Below are 22,020 nucleotides of genomic sequence, written 5' to 3' on the forward strand. Positions count from 1 at the left end.
TAGGTTACCTTTTCCATTCAGTAGCTTGGCCTTCCCATTCACGGATTCCACCTTGAATCTAATGTTATTGAATTGTGATACACTTAGAAGATTATTCTTTAGTCCTTCAACCCAATAAGCATTTTCACATCTAAGTTCATTAGTTAGTGAGATACAATGTTTTCCCTTTATGCAACAAGGTTCATTATTTTCAAATCTCACACTACCACCACCATAATGTTCCATGTGTTCAAATTTTGTTTTATTACCAGTTATATGATGTGAGCAGCTACTATTAATAATCAATGTATGATTTTTGTTAACATGAGAGATAAGTGCCATTTTATCTCCTTCATCATCAGATTCATCTTTTATAATAGTATAAACCATTTCATCATCTTCACTGCTTTCTAAATCTTTAGCCATAAAACAATATTTCTTACTTTTTCCTTGTAGTCCTTGAAGTTCTTAAAATCCTTTTTGCATTTGTACTTGTTGTGTTTCTTTTCATCTTTGTCTTCCCTATTTGGGCACCTTGCAGCAATGTGTCCAGCTTCTTCACAACAGAAATAGATTAGAGGAATCTTGCCTTTATACTTTCCTTTGCCATTGGGATACCTTCTTGCAAGCAATGCTTCAATGGCTTCAAGATCACTATCAAAACTTTTTTCCTCTTCACTTTTAGACTGTTTTCTTTTAGATCTTTTAGCTTTCTTCTTGAGTGATACCATGGCTTAAAATGCAGACTCAAGATTGCAAGAACTAGGAGTATAATGATCATAGTTATCTAGTTCAAATGTAGTCACTCTTCCAAATAGAGCATCCAAAGTTATATTGTTATTTGGATCACATCTCATCTCTTCAATAACAACCACTCTAATTGCATAGACAGGAAGAAGGGTTCTAAGCACCTTACTTACCACTATTACATCTTCAATTGTTCCTCTAGAGGCTTTGAGAGCACTAACATTGACTTTGATTCTTTCAACATATTTTGCAATGTTTTCATCCTCTCTCTTTTTCATTTGATCAAACTATCCTCTAAGAATTTCTAGTTTGGCTCTCCTTACATTGGCATCTCCTCCATAGATGGCTTTTAGCTTGATCCACATTTTATAAGTTGTTCCACAATCTTTGACCTCATCACATTCAAATAGTTGAGAGATGGAGCAATATCAATCATCATGATATTATGACTCTTCTTCTCTACAATTTCTTTAATAGTTATAGTTCTAGTAAGAGCCTTGTATTTGGCATCTAGATAGTTTAGCCCTGAATCTCCAATGGTTTCTAAGTGTAGCCTCATGAGTTCTTGCCATGACTTGAAGTTATCTTTGTTTAGCTTTGGGATCTCCCTTCTATAAGACATTTTGATCTTTAACTTAGGTCCTTGAAACCTTCTCTGCAAGCACCAAAAGCTCTGATACCAATTATTGGAAATATAAGAGGGTAATTGCAAGGGGAGGGGTGAATTAGTTACTACAAAAATAAATCCCAAATTCCTTAGATGTCAATACAAATCAAAACTTTGATTAAACTATATTCTGTTGTAACTCAGCAAACACACATGCACTTGTTTACACTAGCAAATACTATAACTCGATAGTAACTGAATATAATGATCTTAATATGATTAACCTTAAGTTTTACTTAGTTTCATACACATAAAAGAAATATCATGAACACAAGTGACACCAAGATTTAATGTGCAAACCCAATTTGAGAAAAATCACCAATTGCAACTAGTTACTAATTTTTACTCTTATGAAGTGAGCACTATTAGGAGTCAACCTTGTTGAAGGTTACAAAACACACTGTTAGGCATGAACCTATTAGAGGATTTAATCACCTTGTCAGGAGTGGCATTGTTAGAGGTCTTTACACACTTCAACCTAGAAATGCCACCTTATTAGAGGATTTACAAATAGCTATTAAGCCAACTCTATTAAGAGATTTTGATCACTGCTATAATGGTTAGAGAGTAGCAATGAAATGACTTGATTTCTGATGCAACTAAAATGCTGATTATAGATCTCAATTCTGGCTTGTATACTTGATCCTTCCTGATTGAATGTATCTTTGTAGCTCAACAAGGATATTTTGCTTATCCTTCTAATTCACTTCCTCTAAGCATAATCAAATCTTCTGTTATATTCCACATATTCAATCTTCAACTTGATCTTATATTTATATCTTACACATTGTCAAGTCAGCTTGAATACAACTTAGAATACTTAATATTGATCTCCTTAGTCAACTAGAACCAACAATCAAATCAATTGAACTCAATGTACCAAAATAATAAAATCCTTCATTAGCCAACCTTGCTCGGTAGATAGTAACTCTAAAATGATTTTTCTATGTTAACCAAGTGAACTTGGTTAACACTACATGTTCACAAAGTTCCTTTGGTAACTGAGTGAGCTCGGTTAACATTGGTTCCATCCAACATTTTCTTCATTAACTGAGTGAGCTTGGCTAACACTCAACTTATGCAAAGTTTCCTTTGATGACCGAGTGAACTTGGTGGACATTGTATTTTGAACTTTGCAAACTCTAGAATGCTTGATAGACATAGAAAACTATCTTCATCAACCAAGTGAGCTCAACATACACTAACTAGAAATGATATGACATTTTGTGTAACATCAAAGAAAATACACAATTAATCAATTGTTTTCAACATTTTTTTGAGCATGCATGAGCCTAAGATAGTGAAAGATGCCTTAGAGAATGAGGATTAGAGCAAAGCCATGAAAGAAGATATTGATCAAATTGAGAAGAATAAGATAAGAACTCTAGTACCCAGACCAGAGAACAAGAATGTGATTAGAACCAAGTGCATGTATAGAAATAAGTTAGATGAAAATGGTAAAGTCACAAGAAATAAGACAATATTAGTCAGCAAGGGGTATGCAGAAGAAGAAGGAATTGACTATGGAGAAACATTTGCCCCAGTTGTAAGATTGGAAGGGATAAGAACTCTGCTTTCTTACTTTGCATAGAAAGGTTTCAAAGTTTATCAAATGGATGTGAAGTTAGCACTTTTGAATGATATATTAGAAGAAGAAGTTTACATAGAACATCTTGAAGGATTTGTTGATCCAAACAACAAGAACATGGTATGTAGACCACACAAAGATTTATATAGTTTAAAGAAAGCCCCAAAAGCATGGTATGAAAGGCTTCACAATTATCTTGTGAAGACTGGTATTGAGAAGACTGATGATAACAACAATCTGTACCTGAAGATAGAAGGAGGTAAAGGTATTTTACTAGCTGAAATTTTTGTTGATGATATCATATTTGGAGGTCAAAATGCATTATTTAAGGCATTTGCAAATGAAATGAAGAAAAAATTTGAGATGTCTATGTTTGGAGAGATCAAGTTCTATTTTGGTTTGCAAGTATATAAGATGAAATATGGTATATACATGACTCAGCCCAATTATGTGAAAGAAATATTGAAAGCTTTTGTTTTAGAGGACTAAAAACTAGTTAGCACTCCTATGGTGACATGACACAAGCTATCAAAAATTGATGATTTTTTTGATGTGAATCAAACATTGTATAGGTCTATGATTGACAAGTTGCAATATGTAGTACATAATAGACCTAACATTGCATTAGCGGTTGGCATTGTTGCAAGATTTTTTGCAAATCCCAAGGAGAATCATTTGATGGCTATTAAGAGAATAGTGTGATTTATGAAAGGAATAGAAAACTATGGTCTATACTACAAGAAAAATGACAAATTTGAGTTAAGAGCCTATATAGGTGATGATTGGGATAGAAACATTGATGAAAGAAAGAGTACAAGTGGTAGAGTATTTTAATTAGGAAAGAGATTGGTCACCTGGACCAATAAGAAACAAAATTGTATATCTCAATCTACTGCTGAAGTTGAATATGTGGCTGCTATAATAAATTGTACAAATGTGGTATGGATCAAAGAACCCTATGATGCACACAAAGACTAATCACATTGCAATCAAGTATCATTACTTGAGGGAGTTGGTTCGAGACAAATAAGTGAGGATGGAATATGTGAATCAAAAGGAACAAACAACTGATATATTCACAAAATCTTTACTTAAGGATGCATGTGAATATCTTAGAGGTAAACTAGTGGTGATACACCTATCCAGAGCTACTTAAGAAGCATGAGTACTGCCTTGCATCAACTAAGTTGAATGTTGTATCTTACAACTTGATGCAATAGCTCTTACTTTAGGATTTGCCTAAAGTAATGAAGGATCTGAATTAGAAGACTTATAGTCACATGCAAGGTGATAGAAGGAGAACCTACATTGATTATATCTACATACAAAGCTGACAAGTCTTTGGCATTGTTGTCAAAGAGAGGGAATATAAGAAAGAGTGAGATAAGTATCTAAATATCAGAAAGAGGGAGAGATACTCTAACGAGGGAGATATAAGAGAGATATATTGAAGGATATTGAAAAAGCTTACATTACCCTATATAGATGAAGAACATATACTGACAGAGGGAGAAATTTAATTTATATTATTTTCTTTTTGGTATTGTTGATGGTATTGGTTTGCCATCAATGCCAAAGAGGGAGATTGTTGAAATGAGATTTTTTTAAAGTGAAGAACATGTAATGGAACAATCATTATTTTGTCAATGATGTCAAACCTGCTACTTGCTGGTGACATAATTTCTTTTTGGTCTGAAAGCTATCATTTAGTTAATTAATGAGGAGGTTTTGAAAATAGTAGATAATAAGAGCACCTAGAGAAAGGATGAGTTATTTGGTATGTAAAAGAAGCACTAAGACCAAGTAAGACATTAATACTATAGTTTATTGTTTATCTAATTAAAGCCTGAAATGAAAGATTACTCAAGTTAAGATTGGAAGAAGATCAAGTAAGAAAAGTGTCTGCCAAGCCTTGCTGAGAAGTTAGTGCAAGACTAACAGAAATCAGTAGAAGTTGAGTGAAAATCAAGAGGTGCTAAGCAAAGATGAAAAATAGTGCAAGCCAAGTGAATGTTAGTATATGTTAAGTAAAGTTTAGTTGGCGCTGAGCATTAGTAAACTTTAGTGTTTTTTGAGTGAACTAGTGTTGGTTGAGTGACATAACAATATAGATGCTAAGTGACAACAAACAATGTTAAATCAAAGATTTGATGGATTTGAACAACTAATTTGATTTCTTGAGTTATGTGAAGCATGTGGAAGATAACTATGATGAGCTGGTGGCACATAATTCAAGGTGAACCATTTTGAGGAAAATTTAACGAAGATTATAAAGGAAGTTTCTAGAGGAACCAAATGGAAAAGTGGGTAGATTGATTGAATCCTACCTAATCCTAGCTAACCCTAAAATGTATAATTGTGGTTAAGTGGAAAAAGATCTAAATTCTTTATTTATAGAGGTAGTTGATTAGAGGAAATGGTATCATGTGCGAGAACCTAAGGAAGACATGGAGTCTAGGGTATTGCTTCATTAGTCTTTGAACAGAAGAGACTACAATGGGCATACAAAGAAAGAAGTCTTAAGGGAATGAATTCTTGAATGGTGAACAAGCTATTAGAGCTAAAGAGTATGAATGCCAAGTGGAATGGAGGACTGAAACAAAGATCTATAATCTACAATTGAGTTGTAAGTTTTTATCAGATCAAGTCCTACTATTACTTTGTAATAACTATACCATTGTAAATAAAATCCTTTGGATTAAGGTTGACCTAATATTCATTTGTAAATCCTTTATGGAATGATCTAAAGTCCTCTAACAAGACTCACTCCTAATAGGGTGATTAAAATCCTTTAACCAGGTCACATTTAATAGTGTGTATTGTAACCCTTAACAAGGTTGGCCTTTCACAAGGCATCACTTCAGAAAAGTGAGAATTAGTAGCATGTTACTAGTGGTTTTTCCCAAATTGGATTTCCACATAAAATCCTTGTGTGAAATTGTGTGAATGTTCTTATGGTGTTTCATGTTTACATTTCTGCAAAGTTATGTTGACCTAGGACAATAACCTATAAATTTTAAGAATTGTATGATCTTGTGGATGCATACATGTCGAAGTTTTATGGATATGGGTCTACTAAGTACTGAAAATTTTTATTTGTACATCTGGACCTTGGATGACTACTTCACCCACCCCTAGCCACCCCCCCCTCCCCCCCCCCCCCCCCCCCCCCCCCCCCTCGACGGTTATTCTAAATAATTCTAACATTTTGATGTATATATGATCTTTGTACTGGTCATAACTTTGAAGGCCTCATAGTCAGGCATGTTCATTGATATTATGATGTGTCAATAAAGACATATGTGCTCTCTCTCTCTCTCTCTCTCTCTGGTGTTGTTCTTTGTTTTTTTCTTCCATTGTGTTTACTCAACAAGGTGTTTGGACAGTTAGGTGTACATCTGGCCCTAATTTTCCATCTATCCCTATGTCACCATGGAATAATGATAAAATAAAACACCAAATATAATGATATTAGCAACCCTAGAAGTAAAGAAAAGAGGACCATCATGTACTTTAATCATCTCAAAATGATCAAAGGGTGATTGGAAGTGAAGATTTAGGTTTAGGTGGAGGTAGAGCCAAGGGTCAAGGTTGAGACTCAACAAGATTAACAACATTATTATCTTCTTCTATCTTGTTACCATAAGTAATATTAGTAACATAAGATGAAGGTTGGATAATATCATTTATTGAATGATAAGGAAAAAGATTGGTGTAAATTTGCAAGTTTTGATTAGGAGGTGCAACAAAGCTATTTGTATTATTAACCTAAACATCAATTGATATAACATTGAAATTGATTAGATCTTGAATAATAATTTTTAAAGAATATCACTTTTCAATATCATGGTCAAGCTTGTGATGATATTGAAATATATATATATATATATATATATATATATATATATATATATATATATATATATATATATATATATATATATATATATATATATATAATGATCTAGGCATTGGCTTGTTAGTATCCTCAAGTCATATGGGAGGAAGTTTAATAATATTAGCATTAATCAACTTCAACATCACAACATCTAATTGTTTAGACAATCAAGTCTACTTATGATTAGGATGATACACAACAGAAAAGGCAATAGTACTTTTAGATGTGACAACACCTTGATCATCTACTAAATTTGATGTCTTGTTAATTTTGATGTAGTTGCTAGGTTTGAAGAAATTATTTTGACAAAAAGGTGATATCAATCTTATCAATAGTCAGTAGAACCTTTGGAGTGGTGCTCTAAAACTAGCTCACTTGTAATTGATAATGGTTATGCATTGTGCAAAGTTGTGAAAATGAATTATAGTTAGTTAGGAGGATCTTATCTCTAATATCTTTTTGAAAATTAAAAATAAATTACATTAAATATCATGATCAGCCACATGATGAGATATTTGAGCATACACATATTTGAATCTATCAATAAAGTCAATAACTTTTTGTTGAACATTTTTTACAATCTACTAAATTAATTAAAGAAATTTGAGGATCAATAGTATTTTTTAATTTTTAAATGAAAGAGTTTGTGAGATTTTTACAGGAATCAATAAAATAAGGGAGTAAAGAGTAATATAATAGTAAAATTTGTCCCTAAAGGTTCATGTGAATAAATTAGCCATGGTCTTATAGTTGTGAGCATAATCATGACATATAGTTTGGAAGGTCTGAACATGAATCACACGATCACCCTTACCACTGTAAGTCTCAAGATGAGGTATCTCAACATGTTGTGGAATAACATCATTTAAGGATGTCCAAAAAGAGAGGATTGCCAATTTAACATGTAGGAATGTTGTATTTGGATTGATTGCATTGGGAAATTTGTCAATCTATAAAACTGAGATTGTTTGAACTAGACTATGACTAGTAGGATTAAAAGATGAAATAGTAAGCATAGAAATTAGATATGTTAGAAAAGTTATTGTAAGAAGAAAAAGGGATGTTGAAAATGGTAGGTGGAAGAGTTGAAGAAGTGGGAAGATGATCAAAATATGTAAAAGTCACAACATCATATGAAGGCAATGAAGAAAATAACAATGACAAATAAATACTTGTGGGAAGTATGAGATTGAGAAGATAAGTACTTAGAGGACTATATACTTGTGTATAAGTTTTCATAAGAGGTGGCACATAAGTGGAAATTCTAAACAAAATGACTTTATATAGGAATGGAAGGTTCAACGGTTTTGGAAAGAGGATTATATCCTAAAGGTTCAACAGTTTTGGAAAGAGGATTATATCCTAACTCTTGAGCACATTATGTCAAAGGATTGGTATAAGTTTCAATAAGATAAGAAATGCCATAAAAAATAGAAATTTTATAGTGCTCATATTTGATAACTTTCCTTATAGATTCAACAGTGACAACACTATTGGGATTTTTCATTTTCTTGTACAATCAAGTTTTCAATTTTGTCAAATTCATGATTGAGATTATCAAATTGGGAGCAAATTTGGAAGGAGAAACTCTCAAAGCTTTACCTTCATCATGGTAAGAGTATTATCCATGATAAGATTAAGATCATGAGGGATAATATTGATATCATCTTGGGTCTTAGGAAAGAAAGAGGAATCGTGATCAAAAGATCCCATGAGGCTATGGATTCTTCTAACAAGAAAGCTATAGGTTGGACTTAATGTGATAAAGATCATAAAAGGGAAGATCACACAAAGTTAAGATAATAATATCTAACCACAAGAATGAAAAAGAAGATCTAAATACTACTAATATGAACAAGATTATACAAGGTAAATCTAGATGCACAAAAAAAGATATAAAGAAATCTAACTCTACAAAGAAGGAGAACGATAGTAGTTAGGTTCACCAAAATGTTTAGGGAAAAAATGGAAAAATTGAATTTTTTAATGTAATTTAGATGATATGAGTTTATTAGTCAAACATATTCTCTCTAAGCTATTTAGTACAAGAGAAAGAGGGGCTTCAAAACATAACTTTCAATATAACCCAAGTCAAATTAGTACAACCTAAGTGAGGTGAAGGAATGCCAATACTAAACCAATTTTATATCAAGAAAGTATCCAATAAAGTAATCTTTAATAAAATATTCATTAATATTTAGATCTCAAATGTGATCAAATTAAGTGGATTGATTAAGTGCTAGATTGATTAACTTGCCTAGGGTTAATGGATTTAAATGGAAGAAACACAAGCACAACCCTACTAAAGGAAGAAATAAAATATGAGACACAATGATAAGAGAGAGAAAGTAACTACCCTCAAAGAAAGGTAATATAAGGAACCTTTTTACTCAAAAAACTAAAGATTGAAAATTGCAAAACATGAACTAAGACTAGATCTAGAACCAAGATAGAAAACCCATAAGTCTCAAAAAAATGTAGACATCTAGGTACAAGTCAAACTCTTCAACCTATAATTGTATATGTTCCGCCAAGTTGACGTGTTCCTAGAATGCAAAATTACAATCGACCTTAGATCTCTTGAAATCTTTCAATTTAGTTTATTTTTAATTCCAAATTTGAAATTCTGACAACCTATTCTTGCACCCAATAAAATTGTATTTTTGTTGGGGGGAGGGGCTTGCCTTGGTCAAGCCCCCATTTAGGAATTTACCTTGAAAGAGAAAAGTATGTAACAATATGCAAGGAAGTGAGAACAAGAAGAAGAGGTAAGCTAGTAAAAATTCTAATTCAAGAAGTTGCTAAAGATTTAGGTGAAGAGGAGATTATTCTTACACCTATGAATGTAAATAAGTTAAAACCTAAAAAATTGATGGAATACTTAAAGAAGGTAAAGAGGAAAGAAATCAGAGACAAGAAGAAGAAGAGAAAAGTACTAAGACAGATCAAGAATATTTTAGTAGAATTGGCACCTTTGAAGAAGATTAACAAAGATGAACCAATAAATGATCAATTAGATACACTAATCAAGGCTATCTATGATAAGGATACAAAGTTGCAATGTACAACCATGAATTTGGTTGAGGAGAAACTAGAGAAGAAGATGTCAGACAAATAGTAGAGAAAACTATTATTGTTAGAGGTCAACAAACTAAGTAAAGGAGGTAAAAGGATCATTAAATGTAGCAGGAAATATCTTTATCAAAATATTAAGTAATTGAGAAACTATGAAATATGGAGAAATGGAAGGAATAAATATAGAAGGAATTGGAAATTTTATGCAACCAACTTGATCCATTGCCAAGTTCAATTACTTTATTCAATGGAAATGAAAAAAATAGTGAACATGACTAGATAAATACATGATGAATAGAGTAGTGGAATGTGTAATATACTAGAAGTATAAGAACTTCTATCTCCTATCATGGAGGCAATGTAGCAAAGCATAAGGACAATAAAGGAAGCTTTGACACTTCCAAGTGAAGAGTCAATTGGAAAGTGGACAACATTGGAACCAAGATGCAAGAATAGGTTATTACATTGGGTCATCTGAAGAAAACATGGGAGAGATCCTTGGATTCATCCAAACAAAATTACAAGGTTATCTTTAAATGATTGTAAATTATCAAATACAAGCTATTGAAATATTACACCTTTAGAATTGGTATCAAAGGGGGAGAAGAAGAAGGAAGAAGATAAAGGGGAAAGGATTACTAAAGGAAAATGAAGGATATATTGATAAAGTCTAAGGAGATATGATCATAGGTGGGCAGATCATTGATCTCAGGTATTTGGAGTTAAGAAGATTAATGGTATTGTCATCAATTCAAAAGGGGGAGATTGCTGAGATAATTGGTATTGAGATACCATAAAGAAAATTGGAAGGTATATGACTATCAAATGGTTCTAACTGATGGCAATCATATTATACCTTTGATCAGTGAAGAAATATCTTTATAATAGGTTGCCAAGCCTTATGGGAATACTTTTCATAATTGGTGATATTAGTGACCACTAAGTAACAAGAGGTTATTACATGGTAAAGTGTGGTTAGTCAGTAAAAAGGTCAAGGAAGAATTACATTGGATAATGTGAATCCAATAGTGGAGATTAAGGAGAGGGTAAAAGAACAAACCCGTTTCACCCTTTTATAAAGGAAAAGACTAACAAAAGTATAGCTGTTGAACTTCAATGACATAAAATAGGTATTATTATTTAGAATTTGAAAGTGAAACTTAAACAAATGAAATATGTAGAAATGGATGAAGTTTATGATTATTATTTTTAATGATTATTTCTATTAAGAATTGATATATTTTCTTAAATTTTAATGTTAATTTTTTTAGTTGCTGATAAATGCTAAAAATTAGGAGTCTAGTTCCCACCAGAAAACTATATGGAAACAAACATTATTCCCTTTGATCTCAGATTATTTTATAGATGACATATACAACTAGATCAATAAAAAAAACATGGATTTGGACCTATAATTTCAATTTTATAACAATTAAAACTTCAACTCACCTAAAATTTATAGTTTTAATCTTCCACCACATTTCTCGAAACAAATCTATTTTAACCAAAACAAAAATTATACATTCTGAAAGAGGACTCTCTCCTCATATGCTTTTTTTTATATGATTTACTATCTTTTTCTTTCTCATAATCAACATCTTCTCAAGTGTTAAAATATGTACTTGTAGTATTTTTTAATTACAATAAACTATATCTAATTAAAACACTATAAAATCTCTATGAGAATATGTTTGACTTTGAGCTCTATAAATTGGTGTTTATATGTTATTAAAAAACTATCATTAAAAAGAGTAAGATTTATTTAAATGCCAATTTTCTAAAATTGTTTTATTTCTTTATTAATTGGACACAAATTAGTATAAAACATGCATTTAATAAATATTTCTAATTGGAAAAATGTGAGAATATATATAACTTAAGCTAGAATGAGTTTATCTATATCATATGGTTGAACAATGTTGATTTTTAGATAGAAATATTCAAATTCATTTGTTCTGATAAATCAACCTGAAAGGTGACACAACGTTGTACCTTTGATTGGTGAAGAACTATGCTTATAATATGTTACCAAGCCTCATGGAATACTTGTCATAATTGGTAATATCAGTGACCACTAAGTAACAAGTGGTGATTACATGGTAAAGTGTGGTTAGTCGGTAAAGAGTTCAAGCAAGAATTACATTGGATAATGTGAATCCAATAGTGGAGATTAAGGATAAAGATATGTATTATCTTGGCATATGTAACAAGGATGGCATACCTATGTAATATATTTTGACTAGTCTAAGTGGTGGGCAGGGAAACAAAAATACAACTTGACCCAGCAAATGTAATTATTGAGGTTTGTAAATTGTTTAGAAAACAAAGAGGGAAACAAAAATTCAAATGAAGGGTTAGGATTAAGAGGCAAAAAAATCATAGGCAAGCAAAAATGATTTGTAATAGACAGATTATATGTTAATGTAGTTGAAAGGAGAAAGAGAAATTGGTGAAGAAAGACAATCACTGCAAGCTAGAAGAAGATAGATATAGTGATTGTGATCAAGATATAGAGAACATAAGTGCACAATGTAGCATAAAGAGATTAGAGCGTAAGGGATCTAACAGGAAAACAATGCCATTTATAGATAAGAGATTTAGTTATTTCCTAATAGTTACAATTACTAAATCCCTAAATCAGGTGGTCCCTAACAGGTTCTAAGTTGTAAATCCCCTAACAAGGTAGACTCTTAACAAAGTTCTATAATTCCTTTAACAAGCACAAAGTCACTTCTAATAGGGTGAACCGCCCAAAAGGGTAATTGTATGCTCTTAATGGAAGATTTGTGGGTACCATCCCCACTGTAGTTTTACCTTCTAACCAATAGTTTCCATGAGACCAAACATTGTGTTATGTGTCTCATGTGTGTGGTGAATTGATTTTGTTATTCTTCATTTTCTACTACCATTTATATTACTTTGATGTTCTTAATATTTATAATTGGCACGTTTAAAAGTTAAATAAAGATAAGAAATACTAAGAGATGAAAAAAAAAGTTTATATAAAATGAAACATAAAACTAGATTCAATTTTTCATATATTACAAATAAATGAACAAAAAATAATGAATTTTATTCAAACAAATATATAAAAGATAATAATAAAAAAAAGATTCACATTAAAGTTAAAGATTTTAAAAAATATAATAAAAAATACAAATTTACAAAAGTTTTTCTATTTCTAACAAATATAATCTCAGTTCCATTCCTTATACAATAAGGGAATTACAAAAATACCTCCTCCAAACCTAAGTATTAGAATAATAAACAGTTCCCCATACCTATGCACCTTTCTTCTATCCCAAACTTTGTAAATAGTCAAATAAAAGGCTTAATTTCTCTATCTTAAATTGTGAGATTTCGGTTGTAGTGTTTTATCTTATCTTATCATATTGGCGTGCCTTCACATAGGGACTGAGAGAAGGGTTCAGTCTAGTCCAATACTTGTTACAATTTGTTTGTGCCTTTATGAGTTCCAATTTTATCAACTTTTTCTATGATCTTTGCATCTAAGTCCACTGAAATTTTCTTTGCTCTTCTCCCTTGTATGAAAATCTATTTGTAGAATGCTAACGTATTAGACGTTTTGTTGCCATTCCAAATTGATGGTTTGAGATTGATGAATGGACATGCAGTTACCTTTTTGGAATATGTACCATGTGCACTGGTTGCAGCATCAAAGGAATCTATTTATCATCCAAATAATTGAAGCTGGTTGCCTCATAAGATTCGTCATTCTATAGGCATATTCCTCATTGAAGAGATCCCCAACACTTGTCTATTCATCATATGAGACCACAATTATTTTTCATTTAGATTTTTGACTTGTTCAAAATGGAAACCTTGAATGACTTTTAAGGAGATGAAATGATTGATTTAATGAGTTAATGGATTCAAAACAAAAATATATATTAAGGTTTAAATTGATCAAAACATAAACAAAATAAGGTAGAAAAGTATAAAGGCTAAGTTATTATTTTGTCAATACACTTTAAATGTAAAATCATCTATATAGTGATTTTTTAATGATTATTGAAATACTAAAGAACATACATTGTACTTGTACATTTTTATTTTATACACATATGGTCTCATTGCTCAACTTCATATATCAAGTGCACAAACCAATTATCAAATATTTATCATTTAATCTTCTACCAATCACAATTCACATATCTCATCTACTTAGGTGCAATAATAGAATTTGTAAACCCTTAGTACATATCTTATTTGAAAACATCATAACAACACAATCTTCAAAAGAACGTGTTAAAGTAATCTTCTACTTCGTAGACTTTATCTTACTTAAATAATGTTTCTTTCTTAAATGTCTAAGTCATACGATGAGAATACATATCATGATTTAATTCTATCCTCACTTAGAGCTTCCTTAAATTTGCCAACAAAACTATAAAAAATTTGTGAAAAAATGATTTGAAATTCCCACTAAAAAGCCTAATTAACACGGTAAACTAATTTGTATGAGTACTAACACTAAGTGTGAATTGGCTTTATTGTTCGCAACAAATTTATTGCCTTTATTTTGTAATTCCCGCATTGCTTTATGAAAAAGTTCAAAACGCAATAATTGAGATCTTCAAAAAAAAAAAAAAAAAATACCTGCACAGATCTCGAAATAGAATTTGATACGGGCTAACGAATCTACGTAGGCCTGGCGTTCGCAATTTTCAACTTGTTTCTGCGACATGAGCGAATCGTTTATGGCATTCGATTGTTTCGACGACGACAAATTTTTCGGGGAAATCACCAGATTTCTTTTTGGGTTTTGCGACTTTTCTTGTCTACAGCGGACCTCTCTTTTTTTCCCAGGGTGATGCAGAATCAGCGACATTTTTTTGTTTGGTTTGACGGCCAATTGCATCTTTTTTTCCTCTACACCGGTTGCCAAAATTTGTGTGGCGGTTTGCTGTGACCGTGACCATGCCCCAACTCGCGGAGTTTACTTATTTAGTTTGAGCCGCAACTTTAGAGACTTCTCAAAACTCAATTTGTTGGGCATCATTCTTTTTTTTGCCCATCTCTCTAGACGTGTTTCTCCAGCCACATCAACATGTTTTTAGTCAAAGTGTCCAAAATGATCTCCAAAAAGTGAGATGGATACTTGTGCAATAAGTTATGTTTTATCAGCGTGTTGATACTTTGAGCAATAAGTCATGTTTTCTTGGTGTGTTCATTTGATATTACACGATTTGTGTCTTTTTAGATCTAAGAAATACATTTCATTTAATTATTAGTTCTGCCAAAGGTAGGATACTATTGCTTTCATTCAATTCAAATTTGCAATTAAACTAACCAATCAACTCATAGGATTTAAAAGATTAAAAGAAACTTCAAATGTTTATATCTTTTCCTAATTTATTATTATTTTATAAATCACATTTTTCATTCATTCTATGGGCCATTCTATTTTTGGTTGAGAGAAAATTCAATTTTCTCCAACATATATACAATATTTTTTACCAACTCTATCATGCATTAATAAATGTATTAATTACAACTTTACCTTTTCCACATTTGTGACAAGTTCATTAGATTTCCAAAAAAATAATATTTTTATCTTCCACCACACCACTTTGAACAAAAATGAATGTCTAATCAATATTAATTATCACAATATTTTTTTTTTACCAAGTTCAAATATAGAGTTAAATATTTTATATTTCTTATTTTAAATATATTTAAGAAATATTTGATATTTCTTATTTTACGATCTTGCTTAAATTTTTTAATACCATTTTACAAATTGTTAAACTAATACTACCCCTCAAACTTACTAGATATTTTGGTAGTTTGAATAAAGTAATCAACATTTTTTTTAAAAAATTAAATATTTCAACTTATAATTGAATTGATAGAAATCAATAGTTCATTCATATAATATAATTTCAATTGTTATTTATATATTTCTTAAAATAATATAATTATTAATATTTTAAAAATTTCTTTCAACTCTCTCTATCATTCTACCTTTACTTGTTCTTATAATAACATATTATTCTCTCTTTTAACTCTCTCTTTCTATCCTTCCTTTCTATTTATAAATATCTATTTTCTTTCTTTTCCAATTATTGGCAGGAACTTTGACACATTGCGTCTCTTGTTGGTAGACATCATCAACAAGAGATGCAATGCGTCATAGTTCCTGCCTAATGCATAATGGTTGTAGAGGTTTAGATGAGTGAGAATCTAAATTTAATTATGAATGCATTAATTTTTTCCTAGAAATGCACTTGTGATTTGATAGGATTGCTCATATTTTGTTGTTAAATTCTCGTCCTAGAAATGCGCTTGTGATCTAATAGGATGGCTCATATTTTGTTGTTAAGTTCTCGTGCTATATTATTATATCTTTGGGCATTTAAGCCCAAGAATAAGAGGCCAAAGTCCCCAATATGGTACTATGTACTTAATATCATACTACGATTAATACAAATGCTTTAGACAAATTTGCACCTTTTACATTGACAACTTATATTATGTGCAATGAGGAAAGATATAAATACCAATATTTGAATTATAGAACTTGAAGAGCTGATGAAGCATTTGGAGTATCACATTATATGTTTAAGCATACCATGCATGCTACTAGACAACCATAGGTAGTTGGAATAACTCCCCCAACTGTCTATTATTCTCATCTTGATTATCAAATGGAACTCACACTATTTTTAATCATTAGCACTGGACAAAAATTAGGATAAAGATAAATAATAGTATACAACAATAACAACATAAACATATATGCAGAGGAAAAACGGATAGATAATATAGAGGAGGAAGAGGAAGAGAGATAAAATAGTAAGATAGAGTGATACCAACATAAGTTGTGTGTGTGTGTGAGAGAGAGAATTAAATATAATTATTTTTCTTAATAAAACAAATAGTCAAAATAAAATCATGGTTATAATAAAGAATTAAAATATATTATATTTTAATTAATGAAACTAAGAATTTAATTTTTATATTAAAACTCACATTTCTATAAGAAAAAATGAAATGTATTGAAATATACAAATATTTTATAAGTAAAACTAATTGTTTAATTTTACACAATTAGAGAAGGTTTACTATTTAATGTTTTGTATTTCCAATTTTTTTTCATAAAATTAAGTAATTTTTAATTATGAAATAATATCTATATAATTTAATATGTACATTTGTAAATAATAAATAGATGTAATACATATAAATTTGATGTTGATGAATAAATATGATGTAATAAATAAGAAATAAAATATAACTATTTAATTTTAATACATAGTTTATAAAAACCTAATAATAATTTATATATCTTTTAGAATTGAATTATTTCTATTTCGTGGTTATTTCTTTAGTATTTTTTTGATATAAAATATAATTATTAATTTAATATTAAAATATACATTTAAGTTTTAAATGTATTTAAACTAAATGATAAATTGTTCAAATAAAAAATATTAATAATAATAAATAATATAATTAAAAAATTGTAACACTTATCAATTATACATATTACAAACACTATTATAAAATATAATTTAAAAAAAATATTGTTTAATTTATTTTTATAAAAGTAAAATAATAGTAATAATTTAACTACTTTTATTAAAAAAACAAAGTTTAAAAAAAATAAGAAATTCAAATACAAAGATATAACATATTAAAATTATATTAAAAAGACATATTTATTAGTGTGTGTGTGTGTCTATATATATATATATATATATATATAAAATTTGAACTTATGCATTACATGAAGTTTTAAGAACAAGTTATATCAAATAGTCGAAAATAAACATCAATGTAAAACTAATAATAAATATATTTAAAATAAGAAATTAAAAATATTTAATAGATTGTGATAATTAATATTGATTAGACATGTTGTGTGAGGTGGAAGATAAAATAATTGAAAAAAAAAAATCTTATCAACTTATCACAAATGTGAAAAAGATAAAGTTATAATTAATACATTCATTAATGCAAGATGAAGTTGTTAGAAAATATTTGTATTTTTTGTTGAAGAAAATTAACTTTCTCCCCCACCAAAAATAATATGGACCAATAGAATGGATGAAAAATGTGATTTATAAAATAATGAAAAATTAGAAAATGATATAAACATTTGAAATCTCATATAATCTTTTAAATTTTTAGATTTTATTGCTTAGTGTTAATGTTATATTTGGATTGACATGAATGCATAAGTATTCCTCTTGGCAGGAACTAATAATAATAATAAGAAATTCAAATACAAAGATATAACATATTAAAATTATATTAAAAACACACACACACACACACACACACACACACACACACACACACATATAATTTGAACTTATGCATTACATGAAGTTTTAGGAACAAGTTATATCAAATAGTCAAAAATAAACATCAATGTAAAACTAATAATAAATATATTTAAAATAAGAAATTAAAAATATTTAATAGATTGTGATAATTAATATTGATTAGACATGTTGTGTGAGGTGGAAGATAAAATAATTGAAAAAACAAAATCTTATCAACTTATCACAAATGTGAAAAAGATAAAGTTATAATTAATACATTCATTAATGCAAGATGAAGTTGTTAGCAAATATTTGTATTTTTTTGTTGAAGAAAATTAATTTTCTCCCCCACCAAAAATAATATGGACCAATAGAATGGATGAAAAATGTGATTTATAAAATAATGAAAAATTAGAAAATGATATAAACATTTGAAATCTCATATAATCTTTTAAATTTTTAAATTTGATTGGTTAGTATTAATGTTATATTTGGATTGACATGAATGCATAAGTATTCCTGCTTTCACAGGAACTAATAATAACAACCTTAATGTAACAACTATTTATACAAGATTGTAAAAAATAATTAAGCATTCAATCAACAAGTGCTTCACAACAATTACAAGGATAATTATCTCCTAGCTCAAGCATTTTTAGTTTTTGGCATAATTTGCATAATGCAATATAAATATTTATGAATAGGACATTGTTGGTGAGCTTGTTCTACCCACTTTAAAGTGGCATGGCTATTTTCTAAAATTTGGTTACTTGTTCATTTTCTCACTTATTGAAGTTGGATATGTGAATTTTAAGCTCCTAAGCTTGTATCCTTTGACTAGTTGTTCTATTTATAATGATTGTTATGATGTTGGAAAAGTCTTTTAGAACTCTTCCTAGCTATATGTGCACTTTTGTCATATTTTTCCTTGAGACATTTTATTCATATTTTTATGTTTACATTTTCTAATTGATTAATTCGTTGTTTTGGCATGAAAACTTTTTGTTTGCCTGATGAGTTCTTTTGAGTTGGTCATAATGTTTTTTCAGTATTTTGTTTTTGTGGCCAATGTAGGTATGTTTGGCTACACTTTTTCATTTGTAGACACATTGAGATAATGCGCCACTAAAGTGTTTATTTTAAGGGGATCTTGCACATCTTGTTGTAACTTGTTTATGCTCACACTATATTATGAAGTGTCATAAGGGTGTTTTATAGTGCCTTGATTTTCTTTTGTTAGAGGATTTTTCATCTGCAAAGTCATTTTAACTACTTGATATGAGAGCACAAACCTTGGGTTGAACCTCTTCAACTAAGAGCCAAGGATTAAGGGATATCCATTTTGCCAAAATTTCTTGAGGCACGATCCATATCTCATCTTTTATGATGTCAAATCATTGCATGTAGAAAGACTTGATCCATGGTGGGTTCTTGAAGAACCTTTCAACTTCATCAACAAACCAAGGGCCTATTGACATAGTGACTTTTTTTTTTATATCACACCTTTCTCAAGTTAGTCTTCCTCCACAATAACCAAGGAACTTAGTGATTCTTTCCCCACACATATTTTCCTTGGTTTGCACACTCTTTATTAATTGTGAATAACTTCTTGTGCAAATTTAGATATTCATTCTCCTTTGTACATTATATGGTGACACATAATTTTAGTGCATGTATCATGCCTCTCATAAAGGCGAATCACCTAAGAAAGATCATCCAAAATGTGCACAATACAAAAGGCTAATATATGATGAGCGTAAACCATATGCAAAGTAGTTTGACAATTTGAAGCACCTTCTACAAGAGAATCATATTTGAATACATTCATCTAGTTCTTCTTAGATGCTACTTTAGAACCTAAAAAATTCAAGTTAGCTTCCATGGCATATTGTAAAGACAAAATAAAAAGACATTCTCTCTCTCGTTGATGGCTTCTTGATTTAGGATCCTTTCATCATATGAATTCATTTATGAGTATGTTCACTTCACATGAGACTTATACAATACCATTTATTTTGATCAAGAATAACACTTTTCTGAGTATTACTCATAAATGATCTATACATATTAATTATGACACATTTCATAATGTGCTTTATGCCCCTTAAGTATGTTTTGATCTCCTTTCCATCTAATAGTTTACATATATTGGAGAAAGGAAGATAATAGAGTTCATACTTGATTAAATGTTTATCATTCAGACTTTGCATACTAGAGATCTTACAAATAATGAGATAGTTGATCATTCTTCTTGATAGTATTTATGTCTTCTATGCTTTTATGAGAAATTAGTGCATAGTTCCATTGATTGGTCTACACTCTAATTCATCTAGAATGGATAAAATGTTCAAAGGGAAGTATGGTCACTTGAACTTATGTGTGATTCTATCTTCCACCTTTGTTCCTAAGACTTGTTTTGACCTTCCTATTGACCCTGAAGGCAATCTTAGTATTCTCAATTAGTGCAAAACACCTAGTCATTTACTAGGCAGAGTTGGTCGATCAACATTGTGACCGAGCCACAATAAAGGCCAAGCTACATCAAGCAGAAGTATACAATTTTAGTGTGTGCCGAGGTAGATATAGTTTGTTGATTACTACATATGATCCAAGCATTTCAGAGGTTAAATCACTATAAGAAAAGCACTATTCACGTCATGGGATGACATGAAGAACCAAGCATGACTGAGCGAAAGGAAGGTTTATGTGTTGAGTCATACATTTTGAGTATAGGGTATGTATAGGATCATTGGGGTCCAAAAAGTGGTGACATAGAAAAAATAACACTTTTGGTATGTTAAAAAAAAATTCAAAATTTGCTTTGACTTTTTTCCCCCAAGCCTATCACCATAGCAAATTTAAGTATACTTTCCAAATCAGGTACCCAATATTTCAGGTATCTAATTTTAAATCAAATACCTCAAATATCTGGTACCCAATACATGTGGTAAAATATATGCACTTGCAACCTCATTTCTCACTAGTTTTTACTAGTGTTTTCTTGCATTTTTATCCCCAACATTTCAGTTACACAATGTTTTATCATATTTTGTACACTATATTCAAAGTTTAGGTAAGTGAATTTGTTGTCATTTCTATATTTTATCAATTTTTCAATCAAATTTAGTTTTTAAAAAAATTATTTGGTTTTTGATTAAATACATTTATAATTTAAATTGTATTTCCAATCTAAACATGCACAACTAATAGAAATGATCCTCAAAACCCCCCACCCACAAAACAATGAGCCTCAAAACAAACCACAATCACCTTCACCCAAACCACAACCATGCTCAAATGATCCACTCCCCCCTCAAAACCCTATTCATTTGGAAGATTTGATTAACCATAATCTAAATGAACTATGGGGGTTTCAAACCACATATCAAGACATTCATGTATTGTCTCCCATACTATCCAGTTTGAACTCCATAGCACAAACATTGAGACACTTACCAAGAAACATACTACCACTTTTTGTTGGTGCGATGAGATGCATGCAAAATTTGATGATGGGCTGGATTATGATAAGGTTGCATCCCTAAAAATTAGTAAAGATGACTTGACCAACCTATTTGTGAACTTGAAAATTGACTTTACACTAAAAAACAACAAACCGAATTTGTCAATAAAATGATGCACAAATGAGGCAATACATGCCCACTTTTGGGATCACTGGTGGATGGTTTTTGACAAACCACCTCATAACAATTTTGAAGTGCCCTTTTAATTTTTGAGAAAATTGTATGCCTAGTTTGTGCTTGGGGAAAAA

This window comes from Cupressus sempervirens, chromosome 5 (assembly GCF_028749045.1).
Source record: "Cupressus sempervirens isolate cs-2001-9-10 chromosome 5, ASM2874904v1, whole genome shotgun sequence".
In the NCBI taxonomy this organism is placed as follows: Eukaryota; Viridiplantae; Streptophyta; class Pinopsida; order Cupressales; family Cupressaceae; genus Cupressus; species Cupressus sempervirens.